The sequence below is a fragment of the Schistocerca serialis genome, chromosome 7 (assembly GCF_023864345.2).
Source record: "Schistocerca serialis cubense isolate TAMUIC-IGC-003099 chromosome 7, iqSchSeri2.2, whole genome shotgun sequence".
Classification (NCBI taxonomy): Eukaryota; Metazoa; Arthropoda; class Insecta; order Orthoptera; family Acrididae; genus Schistocerca; species Schistocerca serialis.
Window position 1 is genome coordinate 79,567,270 of NC_064644.1, and position 9,387 is coordinate 79,576,656.

Genomic DNA, 9,387 nt, shown 5'->3' on the forward strand with positions numbered 1-9,387 from the left:
GCACTACACGAAACTGGTGCTAATAGCATAGGCACATAGGGAACACACACGACACTGATCTGTAAGTCCACGGTATTGGTGATAAGTTGAGAAAACCGTCCCGAAACACATGCGCTACAGAACGCCACTGTTTCCTGCTCATGTACCCCGACATCACTATGGGATATGATCACCATGCACACGTACACAGGCCGCACAATGGGTTGGCACACTCTGGATTAGGTGGTCGAGCAGCTGCTGAGGTATAGCCTTCCATTCTTGCACCAGTGCTTGTCGGAGCTCCTGAAGTGTCCTAGGGGTATGAAAGAGTGTGAAACGTCCCCTTTTAACAATTGTACATGACTGTCCTAAAACTGACATACAATATTTTTAGCGCAACGCAATCTGACTTTCAAAATTCCCTACTAAAGAATGACCCTGACTAACATTAAACTATACCTTTCACAAATCACTTACCTCACAAAAATCTTCGCTGCTCAAGCTACTGCAATACAGCGAGCGCCACTACTGCCAGCTAAATAAAAGATTCAAACTACTGAAGGCACTAACTACTGATAGGGATAGTTAGCAAATGAAAGATATTAATAGAGAACAAACAATGTATTTACCTTGATATCATCATATATAAATATAGCAGTTCATGACAAATTTCAAAACTCCGCCATCTCTCTCCCCACATCCACCACTGCTGGCGGCTCACCTCCAACTGCGCAACGCTACGCGCTGTTCACAGCTAGCTGCCTAACACTACAATGGCGAGTATTACAACAATGCAAAGCAGACACAGACTGCACACAGCACAGCTAGTGATTTTGATACAGAGGTGGCGTTACCAATAAAAAAACCTAAACAGCCTACTTACAAGTGCACCGAGACCGAGAGCTTTCCAGACGTGCTCGATGGGGTTTAGGTCTGGAGAACAGGCGGGCCACTCCATTCGCCTGATATCTTCTGTTTCAAGGTACTCCTCCACGATGGCAGCTCGGTGGGGCCGTGTGTTATCATCCACAAGGAGGAAGGTGGACCCACTGCACCCATAAAAAGGCGGACATACTGGTGCAAAATGACGTCCCAATACACGTGACCTGTTACAGTTCCTCTGTCAGAGACATGCAGGGGTGCACGTGTACCAATCATAATCCCACCCCACACCATCAAACCACGACCTCCATACAGGTCCCTTTCATGGACATTAAGGGGTTTGTATCTGGTTCCTGGTTCAAGCCAGATGAAAACCCGGCAAGAATCACTGTTCAGACTATCCCTGGACTCGTCCGTGAACATAACCTGGGACCACTGTTCCAATGACCATGTACTGTGTTCCTTACACCAGGCTTTACGGGCTCTCCTGTGACCAGGGGTCAGTGGAATGCACCTTGCAGGTCTCCAGGCGAATAAATCATGTCTTTTCAGTCGTCTGTAGACGGTGTGTCTGGAGACGACTGTTCCAGTGGCTGCGGTAAGGTACCGAGCAAGGCTACCTACAGTACTCCGTGGCCGTCTGCGGGTGGTGTTGTACACTGTGGACGACCCGTACTGTAGCGCCTGGACACGTTTCCTGTCTGCTGGAATCGTTGCCATAATCTTGAGATCACACTTTGTGGCACACGAAGGGCCCGTGCTACGACCTGCTGTGTTTGACCAGCCTCGAGTCGCCCTTGTATTCTACCCTCATAACGTCATCAATATGTGTTCTCTGAGTCATTTTCATCACACGTCTGCTCACTTACTCGCTGCACCGTACTCTGACATGCACCAACACATCTCTGCGTATGTGGACCGATACCCCGAGGTGATTTAAACCCGCAAACCGCCCACCAGAGCGTTGTTTCACCATGTATTAGCATTATCCTTAGTTTACGAGTATGCGTGTGTATTAATGAAACAATGAACTCGCTCATCATAGCTGATCGCCCTCAACGGCACCTAATGACGCAATGCCCAGCTCTCTGTTTCCCTCAAATGTCGGTCCACTGGAATGTGTGATGGTTGGCTGATGCGGCAGAGAGGACCCATCGAATTAGGGAAGGATGGAGAAGGCTGTGCCCTTTCACAGGAACCATCTCGGCGCTTACCTGAAACGATTTAGGGAAATCACGGAAAACCTAAATCAGGATGGCTGAACGCGAGTTTGAACAGTCGTCGTCGCGAATGCGAATGCAGTGTGCTAACCGTTGCGTCACCTCGCTCGGTGGAATGTGTGTGTCAGCAATAAGTAACTAATGACGTCTCAAACTATTCCAGATGTATTTTTAATGGGAAAAATCGGTGGACGGAAGCTGGATACGAAACAAGAATCTTATCAGCTGATTCACGTACGTTCCGTTATGTCGTGTCCCATCCACTGTTACCTATTATGATGCCTAAAATTATTCGGGGAATCGTCGAAGAGAGGTACATGCCCAAGACATTGGCAAGAAGGAGGAATAGGATAACAAGACGTTAGGGAATATATTCCATTATACGAGAGGGGGGGGGGGGGAGGGAGCTGTAGAGGGTTAAAACTGTGGGAAGATTCCATTATACGAGAGGGGGGGGGGGGGAGCTGTAGAGGGTTAAAACTGTGGGAAGACAGATTGAAATACAGCCACAGGTAATTGAGGAGGTTGGATGCAAAAATCTACTCTGTGATGAAAAGTTTGGAACAAGAGAGGAATTCATAGTGAGCCGTATCGAAACAGTCAGATTGTAGACACCCACAACCAACCTTTCAAACAGAACCAAAGGCATTAGGGAACAAATAATAACGTCAGCACACTCAAAACTGTGTTTAACATACATTGTTTGGTACCGAAGGAACTCATTAGCAGTTTGATTACTTTACAAATACGCCGCACGAATGAGAGGGAGATGTAAGATTGAAAAATTTTCTATGAAAAATTTGATATACCGTTAATATCGTTCTCTGTTTATAGCCGGTACTATCAATACTGACTGAAAACCGAAACTTTCCAATACCAAATAAGTTTTAGTGAACTCATCGTTTTTAGTTCCCATAATGAATGACACGAAGCAGGCGAACGCTCCTGACATACGAGAGTTGTTCGATAAGGAATGCAATTTTTTTTCTCTGCCAGTTTAGGTTGAGAAAATGCGGAATTTGGTGTGGGACACGGTGGAATATGGACGCTTCAGCCCATATTGCTTTATGAAGTTCCGACAAGTTTCGGCACTGTATGTAGCATTGAAAATGGCGTCTGTAACGGAGGTGCGGTCCAAGCAGAAAGCTGTCGTTGAGTTTCCTTTGCCGAGAGACTAAAGCATCACAGATATTCATAGGTGCTTGCAGAATGTCTGTGGAGACCTGGCAGTGAACAAAAGCGCTGTGAGTCGTCGGGTGAGGTGTCTGCTACCATCGCAACATGTCCAGTCTCCTGGCCAGCCGCACATGGCTGAGACTCCTGCAGTGCTGGAACGTGCGGACACCCTCACTCGACTTGATCAATAGATCACAGTCAGACACCTCACTGAACAGTTGGACGTCCACCAGTTGGGGTACTCAAAGGGATGCCCGCCTGGTTCCTCGTCTGCTGCCAGAAGACCATGAGGAACAACGAAGGACCATCTGTGCGGAACTGTTGGCGCGCTACAAGTGTGTTAGTGACTTTTTTTGTCGAACATCGTCACAATCGATGAAATGTGGCGTTACCACCTCGAACAGGAAGCAAAATTGCAATCCATGAGGTGACGCCAGGCCACCTGTCCCCGACGAAAATGTTCACAGACGCACCCTCAGACGGTAAAACCTTGGCGATGGTCTTCTGTGACTCTGAAGCCGCTATTCTGTTTGCTCACGGTGCAGAGATCAACTCTGCCTCTGTTCCAGAGGGATCGTCCGTTGGTTAGAAGGAGATCAGATAAGGGCCTGTAACCAACCTGTCTGTGTGCTAGACACACCTGGAGTTATGGTGTGGGGTGCGGGTTCGTATGACACCGGGGGTACTCTCGTGGTAGTCCCACGCATTCTGACTGCAAATTTGTACGTCTACCTGGTGATTCGACCCGTTGTTCTTCCATTCATGAACAGCAATCCAGGAGTTGTTTTCCAACAGGATAATGCTCGCCCACATACCGCTGTTGTAACCAGATATGCTCTACAGAGTGTCGACATACTGACTTGGCCTACTCAGTCACCAGATCTGTCTCCAATCGAGCACATACCTTACATCATCAGGCGACGAATCCAGTGTAGTCCACAAATAGCATCAACCTTCTCTCTACTGGCCAATGATGTGCAACAAGCATGGAACTCCATCGCACAAACTGACATCAGCCCCTGTACACCACAATGCATGCGACAGTTACATGCTTGCATTCAACATTCTGGCGGTTACGAATGTACCAACATTTCACATTTGCAGCAGCTTATCAAGCGCTTACATTAACCTGTATACGAAAGTACTCCTGAGTTTTCATTACTGAACGTTGGTTATTTTTTGGTGTTGCAATCGTTTCCCCGTCAGTGTACATGCTTTGGAATTGCGGTGCAATAGAAAAATGTTGGAAATTGGACGTGTGAATGGAGCATATAATGAAGAGGCACTGAACTGAATTTTTGGGAAAAGAAATTTATGGCACTATTTGGCAAAGAAAAGAATTGGCTGACAGGAAGCGTCTTCGGGCGTAATAGAAGAGTAAAAAGAGTAAATGTGGAGGGTGGCGTGGAGTGGGGGGCTGGGGGGGGGGGGGTGTACAAATTACAGTCCTAGAGAGAAAGACCAACTATTCAGTACAGTGAGAAGATTCCAGTGGATGTAGGTTGGAGGAGTTATGCAGAGAGGAAGAGTCCAGGACAGGACAGACTTGCACGGAGAGCTGACGGAAGACGACAACAACACGATCAAGCAGGAATCTGAATGTAGTTGACAACATTGGATGCGACCCCTCTCTCGGGGACCGTAGGAGATGACAGAGGAAGTGCTGCCTGCGCGTGATTGCAAAACTGTAGTGGCTCGGTTCCCATGCACCTGTTATATTAAATATAAGGTCGTGCGTCTGCATATGGATGCGGCACCTAATGACGACAGATTCCCAGAGTTTAGGGGGGGGGAGGGGGAGGGGGAGGCTATGTTAATAGCGGAGACGGGTAGCCGCCGTGTAGCGGCCGCGGCAGCCGCCATTAGCATATAATGCTGGCCATTTGCATAGGCGATGCGCCGCGCCGCTCTGCGACGCTACGGCGACGGGGACCGAGCCGTGACTCCGGCCGGATATCGTCAATTAGAAATAATAAGCCTGCCGGGGTTCGCCGCGGATACCGCGGGCTGGACGCCGGTCCGCGGCACATCTGCCTGTGCACACTCACACCTCAAGGACAGCCGCTTTCGCTCCACTTGTCCTTTGCTGCAGGCAAAGTTAATGCGATGTATGACACAACCTCTCTGGGGAGCAGTATTTTGTGATCGGCGAATAATTTCATATCGGCTGGCAAGGGGCTCTTGCCATCTGGCTTTCTTCTCTTTTATTCATAAAGGGTGTGAAACTCACGAGGAGAACGTGGCGAGTGTGATAACCCCATTTGCCAGAAACCACTGGACTCGCATTCGGGAACCGGACGGTTCAAACCTGCGTCCGGCCATCTTGAATTTTGTTTTCCATGATATGCTCAAATCGCTTTCGGCAAATGCCGGGATGGTTCCTTTGAAAGGGTACGGATGACTTCCTCCCCTTCCTTCCTTAACCCTATGGGACCGATGACCTTGCTGTTTGGTCCATTCCCCCAAAGCAGCCACCCGACCAATCATTATTTTGAGGCACTTTATATGCCGTGCAGCACATAAACATACAAGTCGTATCGTTGGCACAGTGGCTAGCATCACAGCTTTACTTTCTTGCTCCCCATTTTCGAAACCCCATTATTGCTTTCGTTTTATTTATTTCTTTAATTTTCATTGTTTTTCATCTTTCTATCGATGTCTGCAACAGATTAATACAAAAATGTGTAAACAGCAAATGTGTGAAAAAAAATTGTAACTGTTTTCAGGCCGCGTGGGATTAGCCGAGCGGTCTCAGGCGCTGCAGTCATGGACTGTGCGGCTGGTACCGGCGGAGGTTGGAGTCATCCCTCGGGCATGGGTGCGTGTGTTTGTCCTTAGGATAATTTAGGTTGAGTAGTGTGTAAGCTTAGGGAGTGATGACTTTAGCATTTCACACACATTTGAATATTTTCGAAATGTTTTCAGCCGAATTGCTGTTGTATATTTTGTCCATAATATTGGTGGTCTTCTGTACTTGTTCCGGAGAAGAGGGTTTCGGTCGACCAGCAAGTATACCCGTTTATTCTTTCAGCTTGCAAGAAGGCTCTTGTATTCAATCGACTGCGACTTGCCCACTTGGTTTTGACCCCTTGAGCAAATTAGTGGGGAAAACACATTATTCCCGACTTAGTTCTCAAAATGAATAGACAGCAATGGACCATAAACGTATATAATAAATGTGTGACCCTTACTGTGAAAGTCTGTTGTTATTTTACAGCTAAAATAACTCCCTTGTATCCCATAACTTGTGGGCGAGCGGTTATAGGTGCTTCAGTCCGGAACCACGCGGCTGCTACGGTCGCAGTGTCAAAAAATGGCTCTGAGCACTATGGGACTCAACTGCTGTGGTTATCAGTCCCATAGACTTAGAACTACTTAAACCTAACTAACCTAAGGACATGACAGACATCCATGCCCGACGCAGGATTCGAACCTGCGCCCGTAGCAGCAGCGCAGTTCCGTACTGAAGCGCCTAGAACCGTTCGGCGACAGAAGCCGGCTCTTAGGGTCGAATCCTGCGTCGGGCATGGATGGGTGTGATGTTCTTAGGTTAGTTAGGTTTCAGTAGTTTTAAGTCTAGGGGATTGATGACATCAGATGTTAAGTCCCATAGTGCTTACAGCCATTTTTTGAACCCATAATGTGATAGGAAACCTTCGTGTTGTAACCTACGGATTTGTGTAGATAAATGAGAAATAAAGAAATAAAATGAACGTAATATCCGGGTTTCGGATACGGCAGCGGTACCATTTCTGCCAGAGCTTCCACTGAGGTAGTTACATGCTCAACGGTACATAAAATACCTCCAAAACTTTGACTGTCGTTTTCTCATAAACTGTCTGGTATCGACAGACAAGCCTAGACTCGTCTTCGCTTATTGTGACCCGTCTTCCACTGAGCGAAGTTTGTGGCTCCTTGTCAGCGTTCATACATCATTTTCTTATAGTTCTGCACACAAAAGAAGGCAGGTAGTGTGACGATGAATAGTGACGACAAGCTGCGTATCGCGTGATACTCTAGCAAGAGCGTCATTCTGCAGTGTCTGCCAGTGGCAGACCCTTCATGGTGCTCATGGAACATTTAGCATTCATTTAGCTTCGGTGAGGTTACTTAGCTACTACAGTATTCATTATTGGTGGCATAAAGTAAACACGCTAAGTATTACGTTAAGAAACGACGGCGGTAGTTTTCGGAGCATTTAATTCTACTAGAGAAGCTCAGAAGCGGGAACAGTGGCTCCCTGTAGCGCTCACCCAGGAGTTGCCAGTTACCAGCGTTGGCCACAGCAGGAGCGCGGCGCCGGGGACGGAGACACGGAGCAACATTGGCGGTGCGGCGCCGCAAGGTGTTCGGGTCGCATCCTTCTCACGTACGCAAGTCCATAAAGCAGAAAGAAGCAACTCTCAAACAATGTCGAAAAAATATCTTTGAAGATTGGATTTCCGACCGCTGTAAAGTATAAAAATTTTCATGCTTTTAAGATACTAGCTGGTAACAGAGTGCGTAATGTCAAAGTCTTATAAAAGTAGGACCGCTCGATCAAGCCTCGCTAGTAGTAGGTATCTTCTTAGGTTCATTTAAATTCTGTAGTTATTAAAAAAACTGAAATGTTAATTCACTTGTATTGGATCATCTTTTTAATAAAAATTTCATGAACTCTTAATTACTAACTGCATGAAAACGAGAGTAGTCGAAATAAATTTAAATTTGGCACAAAGATACCAAACCTTAAATAGAATATAAAATAACTTTTTTCCAGAGATTGAGTAATGCTGTTTACCAATCCAATTGTTTCTTCAGTTAATAATAAGAAATTACACATGTCTCCGTCTAATTATAATTTTTCACACAACCAAAAATTAAAAATTAAAAGATATTATTTTTATTAAAAGAAGATCTATCCGGGTACGCTTTGCTGTGGCTCATTCACGTTAACTGGAAAAGAAAGAAAAGAGAAAGTACACATTACTGATATACCTGGAAACTGGATGTGCGTGCAAATTACCCTGTCGCTGTCCCCCCCTCTCCCTTCCCCACTGTAGCCGGCCGCGGTGGTCTTGCGGTTCTAGGCGCGCAGTCCGGAACCGTGCGACTGCTACGGTCGCAGGTTCGAATCCTGCCGCGGGCATGGATGTGTGTGATGTCCTTAGCTTAGTTAGGTTTAAGTAGTTCTAAGTTCGAGGGGACTGATAACCACAGCAGTTGAGTCCCATAGTGCTCAGAGCCATTTGAACCATTTGAACCTTCCCCTCTGTCCTCTCTCTGTCCATCACCTCTTCCCCCTCCGTCTATCCATTTTATCCATTTACTCCTCTCCCCTCTCTGTTCATCTCCTCCTGTTCCCTCTCTCTGCCCATCTCCTCATTTCCGTCCTCTATCACCATTTCTTCCCATTACCCTGTCCATCTCCTCTTCCCTCCCACCCGTTTCTCACCTTGAGTCTTGTTTACCGTTAATGCAAATTCAGATTCTGTAGTAGTACTCTAATCATAAGCCGATAGGGCAGAAATACAACTTTCCTGTTTTCTGTGATAAACCATCTGTGAGAAAGAAAATTAAAAAAGCACATCGTACCTATTACAATTTATGTATAAAAATATATACGGGATGAGTAATGTAAGACGTAACACCCTTTTTATTTAGTGAACCGAAATGTGGCTTCTGGCCAATGTTAGAGAGTCGAGGGGCAGGTACTTTTTGTTTGGTTAATGTTTTTAGTGTCGATATCAACGGAGATATTGAAGCAACTATATGTCTTTTTTACATACACTCCTGGAAATGGAAAAAAGAACACATTGACACCGGTGTGTCAGACCCACCATACTTACTCCGGACACTACGAGAGGGCTGTACAAGCAATGATCACACGCACGGCACAGCGGACACACCAGGAACCGCGGTGTTGGCCGTCGAATGGCGCTAGCTGCGCAGCATTTGTTCACCGCCGCCGTCAGTGTCAGCCAGTTTGCCGTGGCATACGGAGCTCCATCGCAGTCTTTAACACTGGTAGCATGCCGCGACAGCATGGACGTGAACCGTATGTGCAGTTGACGGACTTTGAGCGAGGGCGTATAGTGGGCATGCGGGAGGCCGGGTGGACGTACCGCCGAATTGTTCAACACGTGGGGCG